This window comes from Pleurodeles waltl, chromosome 11 (assembly GCF_031143425.1).
Source record: "Pleurodeles waltl isolate 20211129_DDA chromosome 11, aPleWal1.hap1.20221129, whole genome shotgun sequence".
In the NCBI taxonomy this organism is placed as follows: Eukaryota; Metazoa; Chordata; class Amphibia; order Caudata; family Salamandridae; genus Pleurodeles; species Pleurodeles waltl.
In genome coordinates, this window is record NC_090450.1 from 643,312,128 (window position 1) to 643,338,975 (window position 26,848).

Consider the following 26,848-nt stretch of genomic DNA (forward strand, 5'->3'; position numbering starts at 1 on the left):
CCCCACAAGTCACCCCATCTTGGATTCCCCTAGGTGTCTAGTTTTCAGAAATGCACTGGTTTGCTAGGTTTACCAAGGTGCCAGCTGAGCTATAGCCCAAAATCCACAGGTAGGCACTGTTTTATGTGAAAAAATGTGATGTGTCCACATTGTGTTTTGGGCCATTTCCTTTTGTGGGCGCTAGGCCTACCCACACAAGTGAGGTACCATTTTTATCGGGAGACTTGGGGGAATGCTGGGTGGAAGGAAATTTGTGGCTCCTCTCAGATTCCAGAACTTTCTGTCACCGAAATGTGCGGAAAATGTGTTTTTTTAGCCAAATTTTGAGGTTTGCAAAGGATTGTGGGAAACAGAACCTGGTCAGAGTCACGCACGTCACCCCATCTTGGATTCCCCTAGGTCTCAAGTTTTCAAAAATGTACAGGTTTGGTAGGTTTCCCTAGGTGCCGGCTGAGCTAGAGGCCAAAATGTACAGGTAGGCACTTTGCAAAAAACACCTCTGTTTTCTGTCAAAAAATGGGATGTGTTCACGTTATGTTTTGGGGCATTTCCTGTCGCGGGCGCTAGGCCTACCCACACAATTGAGGTATCATTTTTATCGGGAGACTTGGGGGAACGTTGGGTGGAAGGAAATTTGTGGCTCCTCTCAGATTCCAGAACTTTCTGTCACCGAAATGTGAGGAAAATATGTTTTTTTAGCCAAATTTTGAGGTTTGCAAAGGATTCTGGGTAACAGAACCTGGTCAGAGCCCCACAAGTTACCCCATCTTGGATTCCCCTAGGTCTCTAGTATTCAAAGATATGCTGGATTGCTAGGTTTCCCAAGGTGCCGGCTGAGCTAGAGGCCAATATCCACAGGTAGGCACTTTGTAAAAAACACCTCTGTTTTCTGTGAAAAAATGTGATGTGTCCACGTTGTGTTTTGGGCCATTTCCTTTCGTGGGCGCTAGGCCTACCCACACAAGTGAGGTACCATTTTTATCGGGAGACTTGGGGGAACGCGGGTTGGTTGGACATTTGTGGCTCCTCTCAGATTCAAGAACTTCCTTCACTGAAATGAGAGGAAAAAGTGTTTTTTTGGCCACATTTTGAGGTTTGCCAAGGATTCTGGGTAACAGAACCAGGTCAGAGCCCCACAAGTCACCCCATCTTGGATTCCCCTACGTGTCTAGTTTTCAGAAATGCACTGGTTTGCTAGGTTTCCCAAGGTGCCGGCTGAGCTAGAGCCCAAAATCCATAGGTAGGCACTGTTTTATGTGAAAAAATGTGATGTGTCCACATTGTGTTTTGGGCCATTTCCTTTTGTGGGCGCTAGGCCTACCCACACAAGTGAGGTACCATTTTTATCGGGATACTTGGGGGAATGCTGGGTGGAAGGAAATTTGTGGCTCCTCTCAGATTCCAGAACTTTCTGTCACCGAAATGTGAGGAAAATGTGTTTTTTTAGCCAAGTTTGAGGTTTGCAAAGGATTGTAGGAAACAGAACCTGGTCAGAGTCGCGCAAGTCACCCCATCTTGGATTCCCCTAGGTCTCTAGGTTACAGAAATGTACAGGTTTGGTAGGTTTCCCTAGGTGTCGGCTGAGCTAGAGGCCAAAATCTACAGGTAGGCACTTTGCAAAAAACACCTCTATTTTCTGTCAAAAAATGGGATGTGTCCACGTTATGTTTTGGGGCATTTCCTGTTGCGGGCGCTAGGCCTACCCACACAAGTGAGGTATCATTTTTATCGGGAGACTTGGGGGAACGTTGGGTGGAAGGAAATTTGTGGCTCCTCTGAGATTCCAGAACTTTCTGTCACCGAAATGTGAGGAAAATTTGTTTTTTTAGCCAAATTTTGAGGTTTGCAAAGGATTCTGGGTAACAGAACCTGGTCAGAGCCCCACAAGTTACCCCATCTTGGATTCCCCTAGGTCTCTAGTATTCAAAAATATGCTGGATTGCTAGGTTTCCCCAGGTGCCGGCTGAGCTAGAGGCCAATATCCACTGGTAGGCACTTTGTAAAAAACACCGCTGTTTTCTGTGAAAAAATGTGATGTGTCCACGTTGTGTTTTGGGCCCTTTCCTTTCGTGGGCGCTAGGCCTACCCACACAAGTGAGGTACCATTTTTATCGGGAGACTTGGGGGAACGAGGGTTGGTTGGACATTTGTGGCTCCTCTGAGATTCCAGAACTTTCTGTCACCGAAATGAGAGGAAAAAGTGTTTTTTTGGCCACATTCTGAGGTTTGCCAAGGATTCTGGGTAACATAACCTGGTCAGAGCCCCACAAGTCACCCCATCTTGGATTCCCATGGGTCTCAAGTTTTCAAAAATGTGCTGGATTGCTAGGTTTCCCCAGGTGCCGGCTGAGCTAGAGGCCAATATCCACAGGTTGGCACTTTGTACAAAACACCTCTGTTTTCTGTGAAAAAAATGTGATGTGTCCACGTTGTGTTTTGGGCCATTACCTTTCGTGGGCGCTAGGCCTACCCACATTAGTGAGGTACCATTTTTATCGGGAGACTTGGGGGAACGCGGGGTGGTTGGACATTTGTGGCTCCTCTCAGATTCCAGAACTTTCTGTCACCGAAATGAGAGGAAAAAGTGTTTTTTTAGCCACATTTTGAGGTTTGCCAAGGATTCTGGGTAACAGAACCAGGTCAGAGCCCCACAAGTCACCCCATCTTGGATTCCCATAGGTGTCTACTTTTCAGAAATGCACTGGTTTGCTAGGTTTACCAAGGTGCCGGCTGAGCTAGAGCCCAAAATCCACAGGTAGGCACTGTTTTATGTGAAAAAATGTGATGTGTCCACATTGTGTTTTGGGCCATTTCCTTTCGTGGGCGCTAGGCCTACCCACACAAGTGAGGTACCATTTTTATCGGGAGACTTGGGGGAATGCTCGGTGGAAGGAAATTGGTGGCTCCTCTCAGATTCCAGAACTTTCTGTCACCGAAATGTGCGGAAAATGTGTTTTTTTAGCCAAATTTTGAGGTTTGCAAAGGATTGTGGGAAACAGAACCTGGTCAGAGTCACGCACGTCACCCCATCTTGGATTCCCCTAGGTCTCAAGTTTTCAAAAATGTACAGGTTTGGTAGGTTTCCCTAGGTGCCCGCTGAGCTAGAGGCCAAAATGTACAGGTAGGCACTTTGCAAAAAACACCTCTGTTTTCTGTCAAAAAATGGGATGTGTTCACGTTATATTTTGGGCCATTTCCATTCGTGGGCGCTAGGCCTACCCACACAAGTGAGGTACCATTTTTATCGGGAGACTTGGGGGAACGCGGGTTGGTTGGACATTTGTGGCTCCTCTCAGATTCATGAACTTCCTTCACCGAAATGAGAGGAAAAAGTGTTTTTTTGGCCACATTTTGAGGTTTGCCAAGGATTCTGGGTAACAGAACCAGGTCAGAGCCCCACAAGTCACCGCATCTTGGATTCCCCTAGGTGTCTAGTTTTCAGAAATGCACTGGTTTGCTAGGTTTCCCAAGGTGCCGGCTGAGCTTGAGCCCAAAATCCACAGGTAGGCACTGTTTTATGTGAAAAAATGTGATGTGTCCACATTGTGTTTTGGGCCATTTCCTTTTGTGGGCGCTAGGCCTACCCACACAAGTGAGGTACCATTTTTATCGGGAGACTTGGGGGAATGCTGAGTGGAAGGAAATTTGTGGCTCCTCTCAGATTCCAGAACTTTCTGTCACCGAAATGTGCGGAAAATGTGTTTTTTTAGCCAAATTTTGATGTTTGCAAAGGATTGTGAGAAACAGAACCTGGTCAGAATCGCGCAAGTCACCCCATCTTGGATTCCCCTAGCTCTCTAGTTTTAAAAAATGTACAGGTTTGGTAGGTTTCCCTAGGTGCTGGCTGAGCTAGAGGCCAAAATCTACAGGTAGGCACTTTGCAAAAAACACCTCTGTTTTCTTTCAAAAAATGGGATGTGTCCACGTTATGTTTTGGGGCATTTCCTGTCGCGGGCGCTAGGACTACCCACACAAGTGAGGTATCATTTTTATCGGGAGACGTGGGGGAAAGTTGGGTGGAAGGAAATTTGTGGCTCCTCTCAGATTCCAGAACTTTCTGTCACCGAAATGTGAGGAAAATGTGTTTTTTTAGCCAAATTTTGAGGTTTGCAAAGGATTCTGGGTAACAGAACCTGGTCAGAGCCCCACAAGTTACCCCATCTTGGATTCCCCTAGGTCTTTAGTTTTAAAAAAATGCACAGGTTTGGTAGGTTTCCCTAGGTGCCGGCTGCGCTAGAGGTCAAAATCTACAGGTAGGCACTTTGCAAAAAACACCTCTGTTTTCTGTCAAAAAAAAGGGATGTGTCCACGTTATGTTTTGGGGCATTTCCTGTCGCGGGCGCTACGCCTACCCACACAAGTGAGGTAATATTTTTATCGGGAGACTTGCGGGACCGTTGGGTGGAAGGAAATTTGTGGCTCCTCTCAGATTCCAGAACTTTCTGTCACCGAAATGTGCGGAAAATGTGTTTTTTTAGCCAAATTTTGAGGTTTGCAAAGGATTGTGGGAAACAGAACCTGGTCAGAGTCACGCACGTCACCCCATCTTGGATTCCCCTAGGTCTCAAGTTTTCAAAAATGTACAGGTTTGGTAGGTTTCCCTAGGTGCCGGCTGAGCTAGAGGCCAAAATGTACAGGTAGGCACTTTGCAAAAAACACCTCTGTTTTCTGTCAAAAAATGGGATGTGTTCACGTTATGTTTTGGGGCATTTCCTGTCGCGGGCGCTAGGCCTACCCACACAAGTGAGGTATCATTTTTATCGGGAGACTTGGGGGAACGTTGGGTGGAAGGAAATTTGTGGCTCCTCTCAGATTCCAGAACTTTCTGTCACCGAAATGTGAGGAAAATTTGTTTTTTTAGCCAAATTTTGAGGTTTGCAAAGGATTCTGGGTAACAGAACCTGGTCAGAGCCCCACAAGTTACCCCATCTTGGATTATCCTAGGTCTCTAGTATTCAAAAATATGCTGGATTGCTAGGTTTCCCCAGGTGCCGGCTGAGCTAGAGGCCAATATCCACAGGTAGGCACTTTGTAAAAAACACCTCTGTTTTCTGTGAAAAAATGTGATGTGTCCACGTTGTGTTTTGGGCCATTTCCTTTCGTGGGTGCTAGGCCTACCCACACAAGTGAGGTACCATTTTTATCGGGAGACTTGGGGGAACGCGGGTTGGTTGGACATTTGTGGCTCCTCTCAGATTCAAGAACTTCCTTCACCGAAATGAGAGGAAAATGTGTTTTTTTGGCCACATTTTGAGGTTTGCCAAGGATTCTGGGTAACAGAACCAGGTCAGAGCCCCACAAGTCACCCCATCTTGGATTCCCCTAGGTGTCTAGTTTTCAGAAATGCACTGTTTTGCTAGGTTTCCCAAGGTGCCGGCTGAGCTAGAGCCCAAAATCCACAGGTAGGCACTGTTTTATGTGAAAAAATTTGATGTGTCCACATTGTGTTTTGGGCCATTTCCTTTTGTGGGCGCTAGGCCTACCCACACTAGTGAGGTACCATTTTTATCGGGATACTTGGGGGAATGCTGGGTGGAAGGAAATTTGTGGCTCCTCTCAGATTCCAGAACTTTCTGTCACCGAAATGTGAGGAAAATGTGTTTTTTTAGCCAAGTTTGAGGTTTGCAAAGGATTGTGGGAAACAGAACCTGGTCAGAGTCGCGCAAGTCACCCCATCTTGGATTCCCCTAGGTCTCTAGGTTACAGAAATGTACAGGTTTGGTAGGTTTCCATAGGTGCCGGCTGAGCTAGAGGCCAAAATCTACAGGTAGGCACTTTGCAAAAAACACCTCTGTTTTCTGTCAAAAAATGGGATGTGTCCACGTTATGTTTTGGGGCATTTCCTGTCGCGGGCGCTAAGCCTACCCACACAAGTGAGGTATCATTTTTATCGGGAGACTTGGGGGAACGTTGGGTGGAAGGAAATTTGTGGCTCCTCTCAGATTCCAGAACTTTCTGTCACCGAAATGTGAGGAAAATTTGTTTTTTTAGCCAAATTTTGAGGTTTGCAAAGGATTCTGGGTAACAGAACCTGGTCAGAGCCCCACAAGTTACCCCATCTTGGATTCCCCTAGGTCTCTAGTATTCAAAAATATGCTGGATTGCTAGGTTTCCCCAGGTGCCGGCTGAGCTAGAGGCCAATATCCACTGGTAGGCACTTTTTAAAAAACACCTCTGTTTTCTGTGAAAAAATGTGATGTGTCCACGTTGTGTTTTGGGCCCTTTCCTTTCGTGGGCGCTAGGCCTACCCACACAAGTGAGGTACCATTTTTATCGGGAGACTTGGGGGAACGCGGGTTGGTTGGACATTTGTGGCTCCTCTCAGATTCCAGAACTTTCTGTCACCGAAATGAGAGGAAAAAGTGTTTTTTTGGCCACATTTTGAGGTTTGCCAAGGATTCTGGGTAACATAACCTGGTCAGAGCCCCACAAGTCACCCCATCTTGGATTCCCCTGGGTCTCTAGTTTTCAAAAATGTGCTGGATTGCTAGGTTTCCCCAGGTGCCGGCTGAGCTAGAGGCCAATATCCACAGGTTGGCACTTTGTACAAAACACCTCTGTTTTCTGTGAAAAAAATGTGATGTGTCCACGTTGTGTTTTGGGCCATTACCTTTCGTGGGCGCTAGGCCTACCCACATTAGTGAGGTACCATTTTTATCGGGAGATTTGGGGGAACGCGGGTGGTTGGACATTTGTGGCTCCTCTCAGATTCCAGAACTTTCTGTCACCGAAATGAGAGGAAAAAGTGTTTTTTTAGCCAAATTTTGATGTTTGCAAAGGATTGTGGGAAACAGAACCTGGTCAGAGTAGCGCAAGTCACCCCATCTTGGATTCCCCTAGGTCTCTAGTTTTAAAAAATGTAGAGGTTTGGTAGGTTTCCCTAGGTGCCGGCTGAGCTAGAGGCCAAAATCTACAGGTAGGCACTTTGCAAAAAACACCTCTGTTTTCTGTCAAAAAATGGGATGTGTCCACGTTATGTTTTGGGGCATTTCCTGTCGCGGGCGCTAGGACTACCCACACAAGTGAGGTATCATTTTTATCGGGAGACGTGGGGGAACGTTGGGTGGAAGGAAATTTGTGGCTCCTCTCAGATTCCAGAACTTTCTGTCACCGAAATGTGAGGAAAATTTGTTTTTTTAGCCAAATTTTGAGGTTTGCAAAGGATTCTGGGTAACATAACCTGGTCAGAGCCCCACAAGTCACCCCATCTTGGATTCCCCTGGGTCTTTAGTTTTCAAAAATGTGCTGGATTGCTTGGTTTCCCCAGGTGCCGGCTGAGCTAGAGGCCAATATCCACAGGTTGGCACTTTGTACAAAACACCTCTGTTTTCTGTGAAAAAAATGTGATGTGTCCACGTTGTGTTTTGGGCCATTACCTTTCGTGGGCGCTAGGCCTACCCACATTAGTGAGGTACCATTTTTATCAGGAGACTTGGGGGAACATGGGGTGGTTGGACATTTGTGGCTCCTCTCAGATTCCAGAACTTTCTGTCACCGAAATGAGAGGAAAAAGTGTTTTTTTTGGCCACATTTTGAGGTTTGCCAAGGATTCTGGGTAACAGAACCCGGTCAGAGCCCCACAAGTCACCCCATCTTGGATTCCCCTAGGTGTCTAGTTTTCAGAAATGCACTGGTTTGCTTTGTTTACCGAGGTGCCGGCTGAGCTAGAGCCCAAAATCCACAGGTAGGCACTGTTTTATGTGACAAAATGGGATGTGTCCACATTGTGTTTTGGGCCATTTCCTTTTGTGGGCGCTAGGCCTACCCACACAAGTGAGGTACCATTTTTATCGGGAGACTTGGGGGAATGCTGGGTGGAAGGAAATTTGTGGCTCCTCTCAGATTCCAGAACTTTCTGTCACCGAAATGTGCGGAAAATGTGTTTTTTTAGCCAAATTTTGAGGTTTGCAAAGGATTGTGGGAAACAGAACCTGGTCAGAGTCACGCACGTCACCCCATCTTGGATTCCCCTAGGTCTCAAGTTTTCAAAAATGTACAGGTTTGGTAGGTTTCCCTAGGTGCCGGCTGAGCTAGAGGCCAAAATGTACAGGTAGGCACTTTGCAAAAAACACCTCTGTTTTCTGTCAAAAAATGGGATGTGTTCACGTTATGTTTTGGGGCATTTCCTGTCGCGGGCGCTAGGCCTACCCACACAAGTGAGGTATCATTTTTATCGGGAGACTTGGGGGAACGTTGGGTGGAAGGAAATTTGTGGCTCCTCTCAGATTCCAGAACTTTCTGTCACCGAAATGTGAGGAAAATTTGTTTTTTTAGCCAAATTTTGAGGTTTGCAAAGGATTCTGGGTAACAGAACCTGGTCAGAGCCCCACAAGTTACCCCATCTTGGATTCCCCTAGGTCTCTAGTATTCAAAAATATGCTGGATTGCTAGGTTTCCCCAGGTGCCGGCTGAGCTAGAGGCCAATATCCACAGGTAGGCACTTTGTAAAAAACACCTCTGTTTTCTGTGAAAAAATGTGATGTGTCCACGTTGTGTTTTGGGCCATTTCCTTTCGTGGGTGCTAGGCCTACCCACACAAGTGAGGTACCATTTTTATCGGGAGACTTGGGGGAACGCGGGTTGGTTGGACATTTGTGGCTCCTCTCAGATTCAAGAACTTCCTTCACCGAAATGAGAGGAAAATGTGTTTTTTTGGCCACATTTTGAGGTTTGCCAAGGATTCTGGGTAACAGAACCAGGTCAGAGCCCCACAAGTCACCCCATCTTGGATTCCCCTAGGTGTCTAGTTTTCAGAAATGCACTGTTTTGCTAGGTTTCCCAAGGTGCCGGCTGAGCTAGAGCCCAAAATCCACAGGTAGGCACTGTTTTATGTGAAAAAATTTGATGTGTCCACATTGTGTTTTGGGCCATTTCCTTTTGTGGGCGCTAGGCCTACCCACACTAGTGAGGTACCATTTTTATCGGGATACTTGGGGGAATGCTGGGTGGAAGGAAATTTGTGGCTCCTCTCAGATTCCAGAACTTTCTGTCACCGAAATGTGAGGAAAATGTGTTTTTTTAGCCAAGTTTGAGGTTTGCAAAGGATTGTGGGAAACAGAACCTGGTCAGAGTCGCGCAAGTCACCCCATCTTGGATTCCCCTAGGTCTCTAGGTTACAGAAATGTACAGGTTTGGTAGGTTTCCATAGGTGCCGGCTGAGCTAGAGGCCAAAATCTACAGGTAGGCACTTTGCAAAAAACACCTCTGTTTTCTGTCAAAAAATGGGATGTGTCCACGTTATGTTTTGGGGCATTTCCTGTCGCGGGCGCTAAGCCTACCCACACAAGTGAGGTATCATTTTTATCGGGAGACTTGGGGGAACGTTGGGTGGAAGGAAATTTGTGGCTCCTCTCAGATTCCAGAACTTTCTGTCACCGAAATGTGAGGAAAATTTGTTTTTTTAGCCAAATTTTGAGGTTTGCAAAGGATTCTGGGTAACAGAACCTGGTCAGAGCCCCACAAGTTACCCCATCTTGGATTCCCCTAGGTCTCTAGTATTCAAAAATATGCTGGATTGCTAGGTTTCCCCAGGTGCCGGCTGAGCTAGAGGCCAATATCCACTGGTAGGCACTTTTTAAAAAACACCTCTGTTTTCTGTGAAAAAATGTGATGTGTCCACGTTGTGTTTTGGGCCCTTTCCTTTCGTGGGCGCTAGGCCTACCCACACAAGTGAGGTACCATTTTTATCGGGAGACTTGGGGGAACGCGGGTTGGTTGGACATTTGTGGCTCCTCTCAGATTCCAGAACTTTCTGTCACCGAAATGAGAGGAAAAAGTGTTTTTTTGGCCACATTTTGAGGTTTGCCAAGGATTCTGGGTAACATAACCTGGTCAGAGCCCCACAAGTCACCCCATCTTGGATTCCCCTGGGTCTCTAGTTTTCAAAAATGTGCTGGATTGCTAGGTTTCCCCAGGTGCCGGCTGAGCTAGAGGCCAATATCCACAGGTTGGCACTTTGTACAAAACACCTCTGTTTTCTGTGAAAAAAATGTGATGTGTCCACGTTGTGTTTTGGGCCATTACCTTTCGTGGGCGCTAGGCCTACCCACATTAGTGAGGTACCATTTTTATCGGGAGATTTGGGGGAACGCGGGTGGTTGGACATTTGTGGCTCCTCTCAGATTCCAGAACTTTCTGTCACCGAAATGAGAGGAAAAAGTGTTTTTTTAGCCAAATTTTGATGTTTGCAAAGGATTGTGGGAAACAGAACCTGGTCAGAGTAGCGCAAGTCACCCCATCTTGGATTCCCCTAGGTCTCTAGTTTTAAAAAATGTAGAGGTTTGGTAGGTTTCCCTAGGTGCCGGCTGAGCTAGAGGCCAAAATCTACAGGTAGGCACTTTGCAAAAAACACCTCTGTTTTCTGTCAAAAAATGGGATGTGTCCACGTTATGTTTTGGGGCATTTCCTGTCGCGGGCGCTAGGACTACCCACACAAGTGAGGTATCATTTTTATCGGGAGACGTGGGGGAACGTTGGGTGGAAGGAAATTTGTGGCTCCTCTCAGATTCCAGAACTTTCTGTCACCGAAATGTGAGGAAAATTTGTTTTTTTAGCCAAATTTTGAGGTTTGCAAAGGATTCTGGGTAACATAACCTGGTCAGAGCCCCACAAGTCACCCCATCTTGGATTCCCCTGGGTCTCTAGTTTTCAAAAATGTGCTGGATTGCTTGGTTTCCCCAGGTGCCGGCTGAGCTAGAGGCCAATATCCACAGGTTGGCACTTTGTACAAAACACCTCTGTTTTCTGTGAAAAAAATGTGATGTGTCCACGTTGTGTTTTGGGCCATTACCTTTCGTGGGCGCTAGGCCTACCCACATTAGTGAGGTACCATTTTTATCAGGAGACTTGGGGGAACATGGGGTGGTTGGACATTTGTGGCTCCTCTCAGATTCCAGAACTTTCTGTCACCGAAATGAGAGGAAAAAGTGTTTTTTTGGCCACATTTTGAGGTTTGCCAAGGATTCTGGGTAACAGAACCCGGTCAGAGCCCCACAAGTCACCCCATCTTGGATTCCCCTAGGTGTCTAGTTTTCAGAAATGCACTGGTTTGCTTTGTTTACCGAGGTGCCGGCTGAGCTAGAGCCCAAAATCCACAGGTAGGCACTGTTTTATGTGACAAAATGGGATGTGTCCACATTGTGTTTTGGGCCATTTCCTTTTGTGGGCGCTAGGCCTACCCACACAAGTGAGGTACCATTTTTATCGGGAGACTTGGGGGAATGCTGGGTGGAAGGAAATTTGTGGCTCCTCTCAGATTCCAGAACTTTCTGTCACCGAAATATGCGGAAAATGTGTTTTTTTAGCCAAATTTTGAGGTTTGCAAAGGATTGTGGGAAACAGAACCTGGTCAGAGTCACGCACGTCACCCCATCTTGGATTCCCCTAGGTCTCAAGTTTTCAAAAATGTACAGGTTTGGTAGGTTTCCCTAGGTGCCGGCTGAGCTAGAGGCCAAAATGTACAGGTAGGCACTTTGCAAAAAACACCTCTGTTTTCTGTCAAAAAATGGGATGTGTTCACGTTATGTTTTGGGGCATTTCCTGTCGCGGGCGCTATGCCTACCCACACAATTGAGGTATCATTTTTATCGGGAGACTTGGGGGAACGTTGGGTGGAAGGAAATTTGTGGCTCCTCTCAGATTCCAGAACTTTCTGTCACCGAAATGTGAGGAAAATTTGTTTTTTTAGCCAAATTTTGAGGTTTGCAAAGGATTCTGGGTAACAGAACCTGGTCAGAGCCCCACAAGTTACCCCATCTTGGATTCCCCTAGGTCTCTAGTATTCAAATATATGCTGGATTGCTAGGTTTCCCCAGGTGCCGGCTGAGCTAGAGGCCAATATCCACAGGTAGGCACTTTGTAAAAAACTCCTATGTTTTCTGTGAAAAAATGTGATGTGTCCACGTTGTGTTTTGGGCCATTTCCTTTCGTGGGCGCTAGGCCTACCCACACAAGTGTGGTACCATTTTTATCGGGAGACTTGGGGGAACGCGGGTTGGTTGGACATTTGTGGCTCCTCTCAGATTCAAGAACTTCCTTCACCGAAATGAGAGGAAAAAGTGTTTTTTTGGCCACATTTTGAGGTTTGCCAAGGATTCTGGGTAACAGAACCAGGTCAGAGCCCCACAAGTCACCCCATCTTGGATTCCCCTACGTGTCTAGTTTTCAGAAATGCACTGGTTTGCTAGGTTTCCCAAGGTGCCGGCTGAGCTAGAGCCCAAAATCCATAGGTAGGCACTGTTTTATGTGAAAAAATGTGATGTGTCCACATTGTGTTTTGGGCCATTTCCTTTTGTGGGCGCTAGGCCTACCCACACAAGTGAGGTACCATTTTTATCGGGATACTAGGGGGAATGCTGGGTGGAAGGAAATTTGTGGCTCCTCTCAGATTCCAGAACTTTCTGTCACCGAAATGTGAGGAAAATGTGTTTTTTTAGCCAAGTTTGAGGTTTGCAAAGGATTGTAGGAAACAGAACCTGGTCAGAGTCGCGCAAGTCACCCCATCTTGGATTCCCCTAGGTCTCTAGGTTACAGAAATGTACAGGTTTGGTAGGTTTCCCTAGGTGTCGGCTGAGCTAGAGGCCAAAATCTACAGGTAGGCACTTTGCAAAAAACACCTCTGTTTTCTGTCAAAAAATGGGATGTGTCCACGTTATGTTTTGGGGCATTTCCTGTTGCTGGCGCTAGGCCTACCCACACAAGTGAGGTATCATTTTTATCGGGAGACTTGGGGGAACGTTGGGTGGAAGGAAATTTGTGGCTCCTCTGAGATTCCAGAACTTTCTGTCACCGAAATGTGAGGAAAATTTGTTTTTTTAGCCAAATTTTGAGGTTTGCAAAGGATTCTGGGTAACAGAACCTGGTCAGAGCCCCACAAGTTACCCCATCTTGGATTCCCCTAGGTCTCTAGTATTCAAAAATATGCTGGATTGCTAGGTTTCCCCAGGTGCCGGCTGAGCTAGAGGCCAATATCCACAGGTTGGCACTTTGTGCAAAACACCTCTGTTTTCTGTGAAAAAAATGTGATGTGTCCACGTTGTGTTTTGGGCCATTACCTTTCGTGGGCGCTAGGCCTACCCACATTAGTGAGGTACCATTTTTATCGGGAGACTTGGGGGAACGCGGGGTGGTTGGACATTTGTGGCTCCTCTCAGATTCCAGAACTTTCTGTCACCGAAATGAGAGGAAAAAGTGTTTTTTTAGCCACATTTTGAGGTTTGCCAAGGATTCTGGGTAACAGAACCAGGTCAGAGCCCCACAAGTCACCCCATCTTGGATTCCCCTAGGTGTCTACTTTTCAGAAATGCACTGGTTTGCTAGGTTTACTAAGGTGCCGGCTGAGCTAGAGCCCAAAATCCACAGGTAGGCACTGTTTTATGTGAAAAAATGTGATGAGTCCACATTGTGTTTTGGGCCATTTCCTTTCGTGGGCGCTAGGCCTACCCACACAAGTGAGGTACCATTTTTATCGGGAGACTTGGGGGAACGAGGGTTGGTTGGACATTTGTGGCTCCTCTGAGATTCCAGAACTTTCTGTCACCGAAATGAGAGGAAAAAGTGTTTTTTTGGCCACATTTTGAGGTTTGCCAAGGATTCTGGGTAACATAACCTGGTCAGAGCCCCACAAGTCACCCCATCTTGGATTCCCCTGGGTCTCTAGTTTTCAAAAATGTGCTGGATTGCTAGGTTTCCCCAGGTGCCGGCTGAGCTAGAGGCCAATATCCACAGGTTGGCACTTTGTGCAAAACACCTCTGTTTTCTGTGAAAAAAATGTGATGTGTCCACGTTGTGTTTTGGGCCATTACCTTTCGTGGGCGCTAGGCCTACCCACATTAGTGAGGTACCATTTTTATCGGGAGACTTGGGGGAACGCGGGGTGGTTGGACATTTGTGGCTCCTCTCAGATTCCAGAACTTTCTGTCACCGAAATGAGAGGAAAAAGTGTTTTTTTAGCCACATTTTGAGGTTTGCCAAGGATTCTGGGTAACAGAACCAGGTCAGAGCCCCACAAGTCACCCCATCTTGGATTCCCCTAGGTGTCTACTTTTCAGAAATGCACTGGTTTGCTAGGTTTACTAAGGTGCCGGCTGAGCTAGAGCCCAAAATCCACAGGTAGGCACTGTTTTATGTGAACAAATGTGATGAGTCCACATTGTGTTTTGGGCCATTTCCTTTCGTGGGCGCTAGGCCTACCCACACAAGTGAGGTACCATTTTTATCGGGAGACTTGGGGGAATGCTGGGTGGAAGGAAATTTGTGGCTCCTCTCAGATTCCAGAACTTTCTGTCACCGAAATGTGCGGAAAATGTGTTTTTTTAGCCAAATTTTGATGTTTGCAAAGGATTGTGGGAAACAGAACCTGGTCAGAGTCACGCACGTCACCCCATCTTGGATTCCCCTAGGTCTCAAGTTTTCAAAAATGTACAGGTTTGGTAGGTTTCCCTAGGTGCCGGCTGAGCTAGAGGCCAAAATGTACAGGTAGGCACTTTGCAAAAAACACATCTGTTTTCTGTCAAAAAATGGGATGTGTTCACGTTATGTTTTGGGCCATTTCCATTCGTGGGCGCTAGGCCTACCCACACAAGTGAGGTACCATTTTTATCGGGAGACTTGGGGGAACGCGGGTTGGTTGGACATTTGTGGCTCCTCTCAGATTCAAGAACTTTCTGTCACCGAAATGAGAGGAAAAAGTGTTTTTTTGGCCACATTTTGAGGTTTGCCAAGGATTCTGGGTAACAGAACCAGGTCAGAGACCCACAAGTCACCCCATCTTGGATTCCCCTGGGTGTCTAGTTTTCAGAAATGCACTGGTTTGCTAGGTTTCCCAAGGTGCCGGCTGAGTTAGAGCCCAAAATCCACAGGTAGGCACTGTTTTATGTGAAAAAATGTGAGGTGTCCACATTGTGTTTTGGGCCATTTCCTTTCGTGGGCGCTACGCCTACCCACACAAGTGAGGTACCATTTTTATCGGGAGACTTGGGGGAATGCTGGGTGGAAGGAAATTTGTGGCTCCTCTCAGATTCCAGAACTTTCTGTCACCGAAATGTGTGGAAAATGTGTTTTTTTAGCCAAATTTTGATGTTTGCAAAGGATTGTGAGAAACAGAACCAGGTCAGAGCCCCACAAGTCACCCCATCTTGGATTCCCCTAGGTGTCTACTTTTCAGAAATGCACTGGTTTGCTAGGTTTACTAAGGTGCCGGCTGAGCTAGAGCCCAAAATCCACAGGTAGGCACTGTTTTATGTGAAAAAATGTGATGAGTCCACATTGTGTTTTGGGCCATTTCCTTTCGTGGGCGCTAGGCCTACCCACATTAGTGAGGTACCATTTTTATCGGGAGACTTGGGGGAACGCGGGGTGGTTGGACATTTGTGGCTCCTCTCAGATTCCAGAACTTTCTGTCACCGAAATGAGAGGAAAAAGTGTTTTTTTAGCCACATTTTGAGGTTTGCCAAGGATTCTGGGTAACAGAACCAGGTCAGAGCCCCACAAGTCACCCCATCTTGGATTCCCCTAGGTGTCTACTTTTCAGAAATGCACTGGTTTGCTAGGTTTACTAAGGTGCCGGCTGAGCTAGAGCCCAAAATCCACAGGTAGGCACTGTTTTATGTGAAAAAATGTGATGAGTCCACATTGTGTTTTGGGCCATTTCCTTTCGTGGGCGCTAGGCCTACCCACACAAGTGAGGTACCATTTTTATCGGGAGACTTGGGGGAACGAGGGTTGGTTGGACATTTGTGGCTCCTCTGAGATTCCAGAACTTTCTGTCACCGAAATGAGAGGAAAAAGTGTTTTTTTGGCCACATTTTGAGGTTTGCCAAGGATTCTGGGTAACATAACCTGGTCAGAGCCCCACAAGTCACCCCATCTTGGATTCCCCTGGGTCTCTAGTTTTCAAAAATGTGCTGGATTGCTAGGTTTCCCCAGGTGCCGGCTGAGCTAGAGGCCAATATCCACAGGTTGGCACTTTGTGCAAAACACCTCTGTTTTCTGTGAAAAAAATGTGATGTGTCCACGTTGTGTTTTGGGCCATTACCTTTCGTGGGCGCTAGGCCTACCCACATTAGTGAGGTACCATTTTTATCGGGAGACTTGGGGGAACGCGGGGTGGTTGGACATTTGTGGCTCCTCTCAGATTCCAGAACTTTCTGTCACCGAAATGAGAGGAAAAAGTGTTTTTTTAGCCACATTTTGAGGTTTGCCAAGGATTCTGGGTAACAGAACCAGGTCAGAGCCCCACAAGTCACCCCATCTTGGATTCCCCTAGGTGTCTACTTTTCAGAAATGCACTGGTTTGCTAGGTTTACTAAGGTGCCGGCTGAGCTAGAGCCCAAAATCCACAGGTAGGCACTGTTTTATGTGAAAAAATGTGATGAGTCCACATTGTGTTTTGGGCCATTTCCTTTCGTGGGCGCTAGGCCTACCCACACAAGTGAGGTACCATTTTTATCGGGAGACTTGGGGGAATGCTGGGTGGAAGGAAATTTGTGGCTCCTCTCAGATTCCAGAACTTTCTGTCACCGAAATGTGCGGAAAATGTGTTTTTTTAGCCAAATTTTGATGTTTGCAAAGGATTGTGGGAAACAGAACCTGGTCAGAGTCACGCACGTCACCCCATCTTGGATTCCCCTAGGTCTCAAGTTTTCAAAAATGTACAGGTTTGGTAGGTTTCCCTAGGTGCCGGCTGAGCTAGAGGCCAAAATGTACAGGTAGGCACTTTGCAAAAAACACATCTGTTTTCTGTCAAAAAATGGGATGTGTTCACGTTATGTTTTGGGCCATTTCCATTCGTGGGCGCTAGGCCTACCCACACAAGTGAGGTACCATTTTTATCGGGAGACTTGGGGGAACGCGGGTTGGTTGGACATTTGTGGCTCCTCTCAGATTCAAGAACTTTCTGTCACCGAAATGAGAGGAAAAAGTGTTTTTTTGGCCACATTTTGAGGTTTGCCAAGGATTCTGGGTAACAGAACCAGGTCAGAGACCCACAAGTCACCCCATCTTGGATTCCCCTGGGTGTCTAGTTTTCAGAAATGCACTGGTTTGCTAGGTTTCCCAAGGTGCCGGCTGAGTTAGAGCCCAAAATCCACAGGTAGGCACTGTTTTATGTGAAAAAATGTGAGGTGTCCACATTGTGTTTTGGGCCATTTCCTTTCGTGGGCGCTACGCCTACCCACACAAGTGAGGTACCATTTTTATCGGGAGACTTGGGGGAATGGTGGGTGGAAGGAAATTTGTGGCTCCTCTCAGATTCCAGAACTTTCTGTCACCGAAATGTGTGGAAAATGTGTTTTTTTAGCCAAATTTTGATGTTTGCAAAGGATTGTGAGAAACAGAACCAGGTCAGAGCCCCACAAGTCACCCCATCTTGGATTCCCCTAGGTGTCTACTTTTCAGAAATGCACTGGTTTGCTAGGTTTACTAAGGTGCCGGCTGAGCTAGAGCCCAAAATCCACAGGTAGGCACTGTTTTATGTGAAAAAATGTGATGAGTCCACATTGTGTTTTGGGCCATTTCCTTTCGTGGGCGCTAGGCCTACCCACATTAGTGAGGTACCATTTTTATCGGGAGACTTGGGGGAACGCGGGGTGGTTGGACATTTGTGGCTCCTCTCAGATTCCAGAACTTTCTGTCACCGAAATGAGAGGAAAAAGTGTTTTTTTAGCCACATTTTGAGGTTTGCCAAGGATTCTGGGTAACAGAACCAGGTCAGAGCCCCACAAGTCACCCCATCTTGGATTCCCCTAGGTGTCTACTTTTCAGAAATGCACTGGTTTGCTAGGTTTACTAAGGTGCCGGCTGAGCTAGAGCCCAAAATCCACAGGTAGGCACTGTTTTATGTGAAAAAATGTGATGAGTCCACATTGTGTTTTGGGCCATTTCCTTTCGTGGGCGCTAGGCCTACCCACACAAGTGAGGTACCATTTTTATCGGGAGACTTGGGGGAACGAGGGTTGGTTGGACATTTGTGGCTCCTCTGAGATTCCAGAACTTTCTGTCACCGAAATGAGAGGAAAAAGTGTTTTTTTGGCCACATTTTGAGGTTTGCCAAGGATTCTGGGTAACATAACCTGGTCAGAGCCCCACAAGTCACCCCATCTTGGATTCCCCTGGGTCTCTAGTTTTCAAAAATGTGCTGGATTGCTAGGTTTCCCCAGGTGCCGGCTGAGCTAGAGGCCAATATCCACAGGTTGGCACTTTGTGCAAAACACCTCTGTTTTCTGTGAAAAAAATGTGATGTGTCCACGTTGTGTTTTGGGCCATTACCTTTCGTGGGCGCTAGGCCTACCCACATTAGTGAGGTACCATTTTTATCGGGAGACTTGGGGGAACGCGGGGTGGTTGGACATTTGTGGCTCCTCTCAGATTCCAGAACTTTCTGTCACCGAAATGAGAGGAAAAAGTGTTTTTTTAGCCACATTTTGAGGTTTGCCAAGGATTCTGGGTAACAGAACCAGGTCAGAGCCCCACAAGTCACCCCATCTTGGATTCCCCTAGGTGTCTACTTTTCAGAAATGCACTGGTTTGCTAGGTTTACTAAGGTGCCGGCTGAGCTAGAGCCCAAAATCCACAGGTAGGCACTGTTTTATGTGAACAAATGTGATGAGTCCACATTGTGTTTTGGGCCATTTCCTTTCGTGGGCGCTAGGCCTACCCACACAAGTGAGGTACCATTTTTATCGGGAGACTTGGGGGAATGCTGGGTGGAAGGAAATTTGTGGCTCCTCTCAGATTCCAGAACTTTCTGTCACCGAAATGTGCGGAAAATGTGTTTTTTTAGCCAAATTTTGATGTTTGCAAAGGATTGTGGGAAACAGAACCTGGTCAGAGTCACGCACGTCACCCCATCTTGGATTCCCCTAGGTCTCAAGTTTTCAAAAATGTACAGGTTTGGTAGGTTTCCCTAGGTGCCGGCTGAGCTAGAGGCCAAAATGTACAGGTAGGCACTTTGCAAAAAACACATCTGTTTTCTGTCAAAAAATGGGATGTGTTCACGTTATGTTTTGGGCCATTTCCATTCGTGGGCGCTAGGCCTACCCACACAAGTGAGGTACCATTTTTATCGGGAGACTTGGGGGAACGCGGGTTGGTTGGACATTTGTGGCTCCTCTCAGATTCAAGAACTTTCTGTCACCGAAATGAGAGGAAAAAGTGTTTTTTTGGCCACATTTTGAGGTTTGCCAAGGATTCTGGGTAACAGAACCAGGTCAGAGACCCACAAGTCACCCCATCTTGGATTCCCCTGGGTGTCTAGTTTTCAGAAATGCACTGGTTTGCTAGGTTTCCCAAGGTGCCGGCTGAGTTAGAGCCCAAAATCCACAGGTAGGCACTGTTTTATGTGAAAAAATGTGAGGTGTCCACATTGTGTTTTGGGCCATTTCCTTTCGTGGGCGCTACGCCTACCCACACAAGTGAGGTACCATTTTTATCGGGAGACTTGGGGGAATGCTGGGTGGAAGGAAATTTGTGGCTCCTCTCAGATTCCAGAACTTTCTGTCACCGAAATGTGTGGAAAATGTGTTTTTTTAGCCAAATTTTGATGTTTGCAAAGGATTGTGAGAAACAGAACCTGGTCAGAGCCCCACAAGTTACCCCATCTTGGATTCCCCTAGGTCTCTAGTATTCAAAAATATGCTGGATTGCTAGGTTTCCCCAGGTGCTGGGTGAGCTAGAGGCCAATATCCACTGGTAGGCACTTTGTAAAAAACACTGCTGTTTTCTGTGAAAAAATGTGATGTGTCCACGTTGTGTTTTGGGCCCTTTCCTTTCGTGGGCGCTAGGCCTACCCACACAAGTGAGGTACCATTTTTATCGGGAGACTTGGGGGAACGAGGGTTGGTTGGACATTTGTGGCTCCTCTGAGATTCCAGAACTTTCTGTCACCGAAATGAGAGGAAAAAGTGTTTTTTTGGCCACATTTTGAGGTTTGCCAAGGATTCTGGGTAACATAACCTGGTCAGAGCCCCACAAGTCACCCCATCTTGGATTGCCCTAGGTGTCTAGTTTTCAGAAATGCACTGGTTTGCTAGGTTTCCCAAGGTGCCGGCTGAGCTTGAGCCCAAAATCCACAGGTAGGCACTGTTTTATGTGAAAAAATGTGATGTGTCCACATTGTGTTTTGGGCAATTTCCTTTTGTGGGCGCTAGACCTACCCACACAACTGAGGTACCATTTTTATCGGGAGACTTGGGGGAATGCTGGGTGGAAGGAAATTTGTGGCTCCTCTCAGATTCCAGAACTTTCTGTCACCGAAATGTGCGGAAAATGTGTTTTTTTAGCCAAATTTTGATGTTTGCAAAGGATTGTGAGAAACAGAACCTGGTCGGAATCGCGCAAGTCACCCCATCTTGGATTCCCCTAGCTCTCTAGTTTTAAAAAATGTAGAGGTTTGGTAGGTTTCCCTAGGTGCCGGCTGAGCTAGAGGCCAAAATCTACAGGTAGGCACTTTGCAAAAAACACCTCTGTTTTCTTTCAAAAAATGGGATGTGTCCACGTTATGTTTTGGGGCATTTCCTGTCGCGGGCGCTAGGACTACCCACACAAGTGAGGTATCATTTTTATCAGGAGACGTAGGGGAACGTTGGGTGGAAGGAAATTTGTAGCTCCTCTCAGATTCCAGAACTTTCTGTCACCGAAATGTGAGGAAAATGTGTTTTTTTAGCCAAATTTTGAGGTTTGCAAAGGATTCTGGGTAACAGAACCTGGTCAGAGGCCCACAAGTTACCCCATCTTGGATTCCCCTAGGTCTTTAGTTTTCAAAAATGCACAAGTTTGGTAGGTTTCCCTAGGTGCCGGCTGCGCTAGAGGTCAAAATCTACAGGTAGGCACTTTGCAAAAAACACCTCTGTTTTCTGTAAAAAAAAAGGGATGTGTCCACGTTATGTTTTGGGGCATTTCCTGTTGCGGGCGCTACGCCTACCCACACAAGTGAGGTAATATTTTTATCGGGAGACTTGCGGGAACGTTGGGTGGAAGGAAATTTGTGGCTCCTCTCAGATTCCAGAACTTTCTGTCACCGAAATATGAGGAAAATGTGTTTTTGTAGCCAAATTTTGAGGTTTGCAAAGGATTCTGGGTAACATAACCTGGTCAGAGCCCCACAAGTCACCACATCTTGGATTCCCCTGGGTCTGTAGTTTTCAAAAATGTGCTGGATTGCTAGGTTTCCCCAGGTGCCGGCTGAGCTAGAGGCCAATATCCACAGGTTGGCACTTTGTACAAAACACCTCTGTTTTCTGTGAAAAAAATGTGATGTGTCCACGTTGTGTTTTGGGCCATTACCTTTCGTGGGCGCTAGGCCTACCCACACTAGTGAGGTACCATTTTTATCGGGAGACTTGGGGGAACGCGGGGTGGTTTCACATTTGTGGCTCCGCTCAGATTCCAGAACTTTCTGTCACCGAAATGAGAGGAAAAAGTGTTTTTTTGGCCACATTTTGAGGTTTGCCAAGGATTCTGGGTAACAGAACCAGGTCAGAGCCCCACAAGTCACCCCATCTTGGATTCCCCTAGGTGTCTAGTTTTCAGAAATGCACTGGTTTGCTAGGTTTCCCAAGGTGTCGGCTGAGCTAGAGCCCAAAATCCACAGGTAGGCACTGTTTTCTGTGAAAAAATGTGATGTGTCCACATTGTGTTTTGGGCAATTTCCTTTTGTGGGCGCTAGACCTACCCACACAACTGAGGTACCATTTTTATCGGGAGACTTGGGGGAATGCTGGGTGGAAGGAAATTTGTGGCTCCTCTCAGATTCCAGAACTTTCTGTCACCGAAATGTGCGGAAAATGTGTTTTTTTAGCCAAATTTTGATGTTTGCAAAGGATTGTGAGAAACAGAACCTGGTCAGAATCGCGCAAGTCACCCCATCTTGGATTCCCCTAGCTCTCTAGTTTTAAAAAATGTAGAGGTTTGGTAGGTTTCCCTAGGTGCCGGCTGAGCTAGAGGCCAAAATCCACAGGTAGGCACTGTTTTATGTGAAAAAATGTGATGTGTCCACATTGTGTTTTGGGCAATTTACTTTTGTGGGCGCTAGACCTACCCACACAACTGAGGTACCATTTTTATCGGGAGACTTGGGGGAATGCTGGGTGGAAGGAAATTTGTGGCTCCTCTCAGATTCCAGAACTTTCTGTCACCGAAATGTGCGGAAAATGTGTTTTTTTAGCCAAATTTTGATGTTTGCAAAGGATTGTGAGAAACAGAACCTGGTCAGAATCGCGCAAGTCACCCCATCTTGGATTCCCCTAGCTCTCTAGTTTTAAAAAATGTAGAGGTTTGGTAGGTTTCTCTAGGTGCCGGCTGAGCTAGAGGCCAAAATCCACAGGTAGGCACTGTTTTATGTGAAAAAATGTGATGTGTCCACATTGTGTTTTGGGCCATTTCCTTTTGTGGGCGCTAGGCCTACCCACACAAGTGAGGTACCATTTTTATCGGGATACTTGGGGGAATGCTGGGTGGAAGGAAATTTGTGGCTCCTCTCAGATTCCAGAACTTTCTGTCACCGAAATGTGAGGAAAATGTGTTTTTTTAGCCAAGTTTGAGGTTTGTAAAGGATTGTAGGAAACAGAACCTGGTCAGAGTCGCGCAAGTCACCCCATCTTGGATTCCCCTAGGTCTCTAGGTTACAGAAATGTACAGGTTTGGTAGGTTTCCCTAGGTGTCGGCTGAGCTAGAGGCCAAAATCTACAGGTAGGCACTTTGCAAAAAACACCTCTGTTTTCTGTCAAAAAATGGGATGTGTCCACGTTATGTTTTGGGGCATTTCCTGTCGCGGGCGCTAGGCCTACCCACACAAGTGAGGTATCATTTTTATCGGGAGACTTGGGGGAACGTTGGGTGGAAGGAAATTTGTGGCTCCTCTCAGATTCCAGAACTTTCTGTCACCGAAATGTGAGGAAAATTTGTTTTTTTAGCCAAATTTTGAGGTTTGCAAAGGATTCTGGGTAACAGAACTTGGTCAGAGCCCCACAAGTTACCCCATCTTGGATTCCCCTAGGTCTCTAGTATTCAAAAATATGCTGGATTGCTAGGTTTCCCCAGGTGCCGGCTGAGCTAGAGCCCAATATCCACTGGTAGGCACTTTGTAAAAAACACCGCTGTTTTCTGTGAAAAAATGTGATGTGTCGACGTTGTGTTTTGGGCCCTTTCCTTTCGTGGGCGCTAGGCCTACCCACACAAGTGAGGTACCATTTTTATCGGGAGACTTGGGGGAACGAGGGTTGGTTGGACATTTGTGGCTCCTCTGAGATTCCAGAACTTTCTGTCACCGAAATGAGAGGAAAAAGTGTTTTTTTTGGCCACATTTTGAGGTTTGCCAAGGATTCTGGGTAACATAACCTGGTCAGAGCCCCACAAGTCACCCCATCTTGGATTCCCCTGGGTCTCTAGTTTTCAAAAATGTGCTGGATTGCTAGGTTTCCCCAGGTGCCGGCTGAGCTAGAGGCCAATATCCACAGGTTGGCACTTTGTACAAAACACCTCTGTTTTCTGTGAAACAAATGTGATGTGTCCACGTTGTGTTTTGGGCCATTTCCATTCGTGGGCGCTAGGCCTACCCACACAAGTGAGGTACCATTTTTATCGGGAGACTTGGGGGAACGCGGGTTGGTTGGACATTTGTGGCTCCTCTCAGATTCAAGAACTTCCTTAACCGAAATGAGAGGAAAAAGTGTTTTTTTGGCCACATTTTGAGGTTTGCCAAGGATTCTGGGTAACAGAACCAGGTCAGAGCCCCACAAGTCACCCCATCTTGGATTCCCCTAGGTGTCTAGTTTTCAGAAATGCACTGGTTTGCTAGGTTTCCCAAGGTGCCGGCTGAGCTTGAGCCCAAAATCCACAGGTAGGCACTGTTTTATGTGAAAAAATGTGATGTGTCCACATTGTGTTTTGGGCAATTTCCTTTTCTGGGCGCTAGACCTACCCACACAACTGAGGTACCATTTTTATCGGGAGACTTGGGGGAATGCTGGGTGGAAGGAAATTTGTTTCTCCTCTCAGATTCCAGAACTTTCTGTCACCGAAATGTGCGGAAAATGTGTTTTTTTAGCCAAATTTTGATGTTTGCAAAGGATTGTGAGAAACAGAACCTGGTCAGAATCGCGCAAGTCACCCCATCTTGGATTCCCCTAGCTCTCTAGTTTTAAAAAATATAGAGGTTTGGTAGGTTTCCCAAGGTGCCGGCTGAGCTAGAGCCCAAAATCCACAGGTAGGCACTGTTTTATGTGAAAAAATGTGATGTGTCCACATTGTGTTTTGGGCCATTTCCTTTTGTGGGCGCTAGGCCTACCCACACAAGTGAGGTACCATTTTTATCGGGATACTTGGGGGAATGCTGGGTGGAAGGAAATTTGTGGCTCCTCTCAGATTCCAGAACTTTCTGTCACCGAAATGTGAGGAAAATGTGTTTTTTTAGCCAAGTTTGAGGTTTGCAAAGGATTGTAGGAAACAGAACCTGGTCAGAGTCGCGCAAGTCACCCCATCTTGGATTCCCCTAGGTCTCTAGGTTACAGAAATGTACAGGTTTGGTAGGTTTCCCTAGGTGTCGGCTGAGCTAGAGGCCAAAATCTACAGGTAGGCACTTTGCAAAAAACACCTCTGTTTTCTGTCAAAAAATGGGATGTGTCCACGTTATGTTTTGGGGCATTTCCTGTCGCGGGCGCTAGGCCTACCCACACAAGTGAGGTATCATTTTTATCGGGAGACTTGGGGGAACGTTGGGTGGAAGGAAATTTGTGGCTCCTCTCAGATTCCAGAACTTTCTGTCACCGAAATGTGAGGAAAATTTGTTTTTTTAGCCAAATTTTGAGGTTTGCAAAGGATTCTGGGTAACAGAACCTGGTCAGAGCCCCACAAGTTACCCCATCTTGGATTCCCCTAGGTCTCTAGTATTCAAAAATATGCTGGATTGCTATGTTTCCCCAGGTGCCGGCTGAGCTAGAGGCCAATATCCACTGGTAGGCACTTTGTAAAAAACACCGCTGTTTTCTGTGAAAAAATGTGATGTGTCCACGTTGTGTTTTGGGCCCTTTCCTTTCGTGGGCGCTAGGCCTACCCACACAAGTGAGGTACCATTTTTATCGGGAGACTTGGGGGAACGAGGGTTGGTTGGACATTTGTGGCTCCTCTGAGATTCCAGAACTTTCTGTCACCGAAATGAGAGGAAAAAGTGTTTTTTTGGCCACATTTTGAGGTTTGCCAAGGATTCTGGGTAACATAACCTGGTCAGAGCCCCACAAGTCACCCCATCTTGGATTCCCCTGGGTCTCTAGTTTTCAAAAATGTGCTTGATTGCTAGGTTTCCCCAGGTGCCGGCTGAGCTAGAGGCCAATATCCACAGGTTGGCACTTTGTACAAAACACCTCTGTTTTCTGTGAAAAAAATGTGATGTGTCCACGTTGTGTTTTGGGCCATTACCTTTCGTGGGCGCTAGGCCTACCCACATTAGTGAGGTACCATTTTTATCGGGAGACTTGGGGGAACGCGGGGTGGTTGGACATTTGTGGCTCCTCTCAGATTTCAGAACTTTCTGTCACCGAAATGAGAGGAAAAAGTGTTTTTTTAGCCACATTTTGAGGTTTGCCAAGGATTCTGGGTAACAGAACCAGGTCAGAGCCCCACAAGTCACCCCATCTTGGATTCCCCTAGGTGTTTACTTTTCAGAAATGCACTGGTTTGCTAGGTTTACCAAGGTGCCGGCTGAGCTAGAGCCCAAAATCCACAGGTAGGCACTGTTTTATGTGAAAAAATGTGATGTGTCCACATTGTGTTTTGGGCCATTTCCTTTCGTGGGCGCTAGGCCTACCCACACAAGTGAGGTACCATTTTTATCGGGAGACTTGGGGGAATGCTGGGTGGAAGGAAATTTGTGGCTCCTCTCAGATTCCAGAACTTTCTGTCACCGAAATGTGCGGAAAATGTGTTTTTTTAGCCAAATTTTGAGGTTTGCAAAGGATTGTGGGAAACAGAACCTGGTCAGAGTCACGCACGTCACCCCATCTTGGATTCCCCTAGGTCTCAAGTTTTCAAAAATGTACAGGTTTGGTAGGTTTCCCTAGGTGCCGGCTGAGCTAGAGGCCAAAATGTACAGGTAGGCACTTTGCAAAAAACACCTCTGTTTTCTGTCAAAAAATGGGATGTGTTCACGTTATGTTTTGGGGCATTTCCTGTCGCGGGCGCTAGGCCTACCCACACAAGTGAGGTATCATTTTTATCGGGAGACTTGGGGGAACGTTGGGTGGAAGGAAATTTGTGGCTCCTCTCAGATTCCAGAACTTTCTGTCACCGAAATGTGAGGCAAATTTTTTTTTTAGCCACATTTTGAGGTTTGCAAAGGATTCTGGATAACAGAACCTGGTCAGAGCCCCACAAGTTACCTCATCTTGGGTTCCCCTAGGTCTCTAGTATTCAAAAATATGCTGGATTGCTAGGTTTCCCCAGGTGCCGGCTGAGCTAGAGGCCAATATCCACAGGTAGGCACTTTGTAAAAAACACCTCTGTTTTCTGTGAAAAAATGTGATGTGTCCACGTTGTGTTTTGGGCCATTTCCATTCGTGGGCGCTAGGCCTACCCACACAAGTGAGGTACCATTTTTATCGGGAGACTTGGGGGAACGCGGGTTGGTTGGACATTTGTGGCTCCTCTCAGATTCAAGAACTTCCTTCACCGAAATGAGAGGTAAAAGTGTTTTTTGGGCCACATTTTGAGGTTTGCCAAGGATTCTGGGTAACAGAACCAGGTCAGAGCCCCACAAGTCACCCCATCTTGGATTCCCCTAGGTGTCTAGTTTTTAGAAATGCACTGGTTTGCTAGGTTTCCCAAGGTGCCGGCTGAGCTTGAGCCCAAAATCCACAGGTAG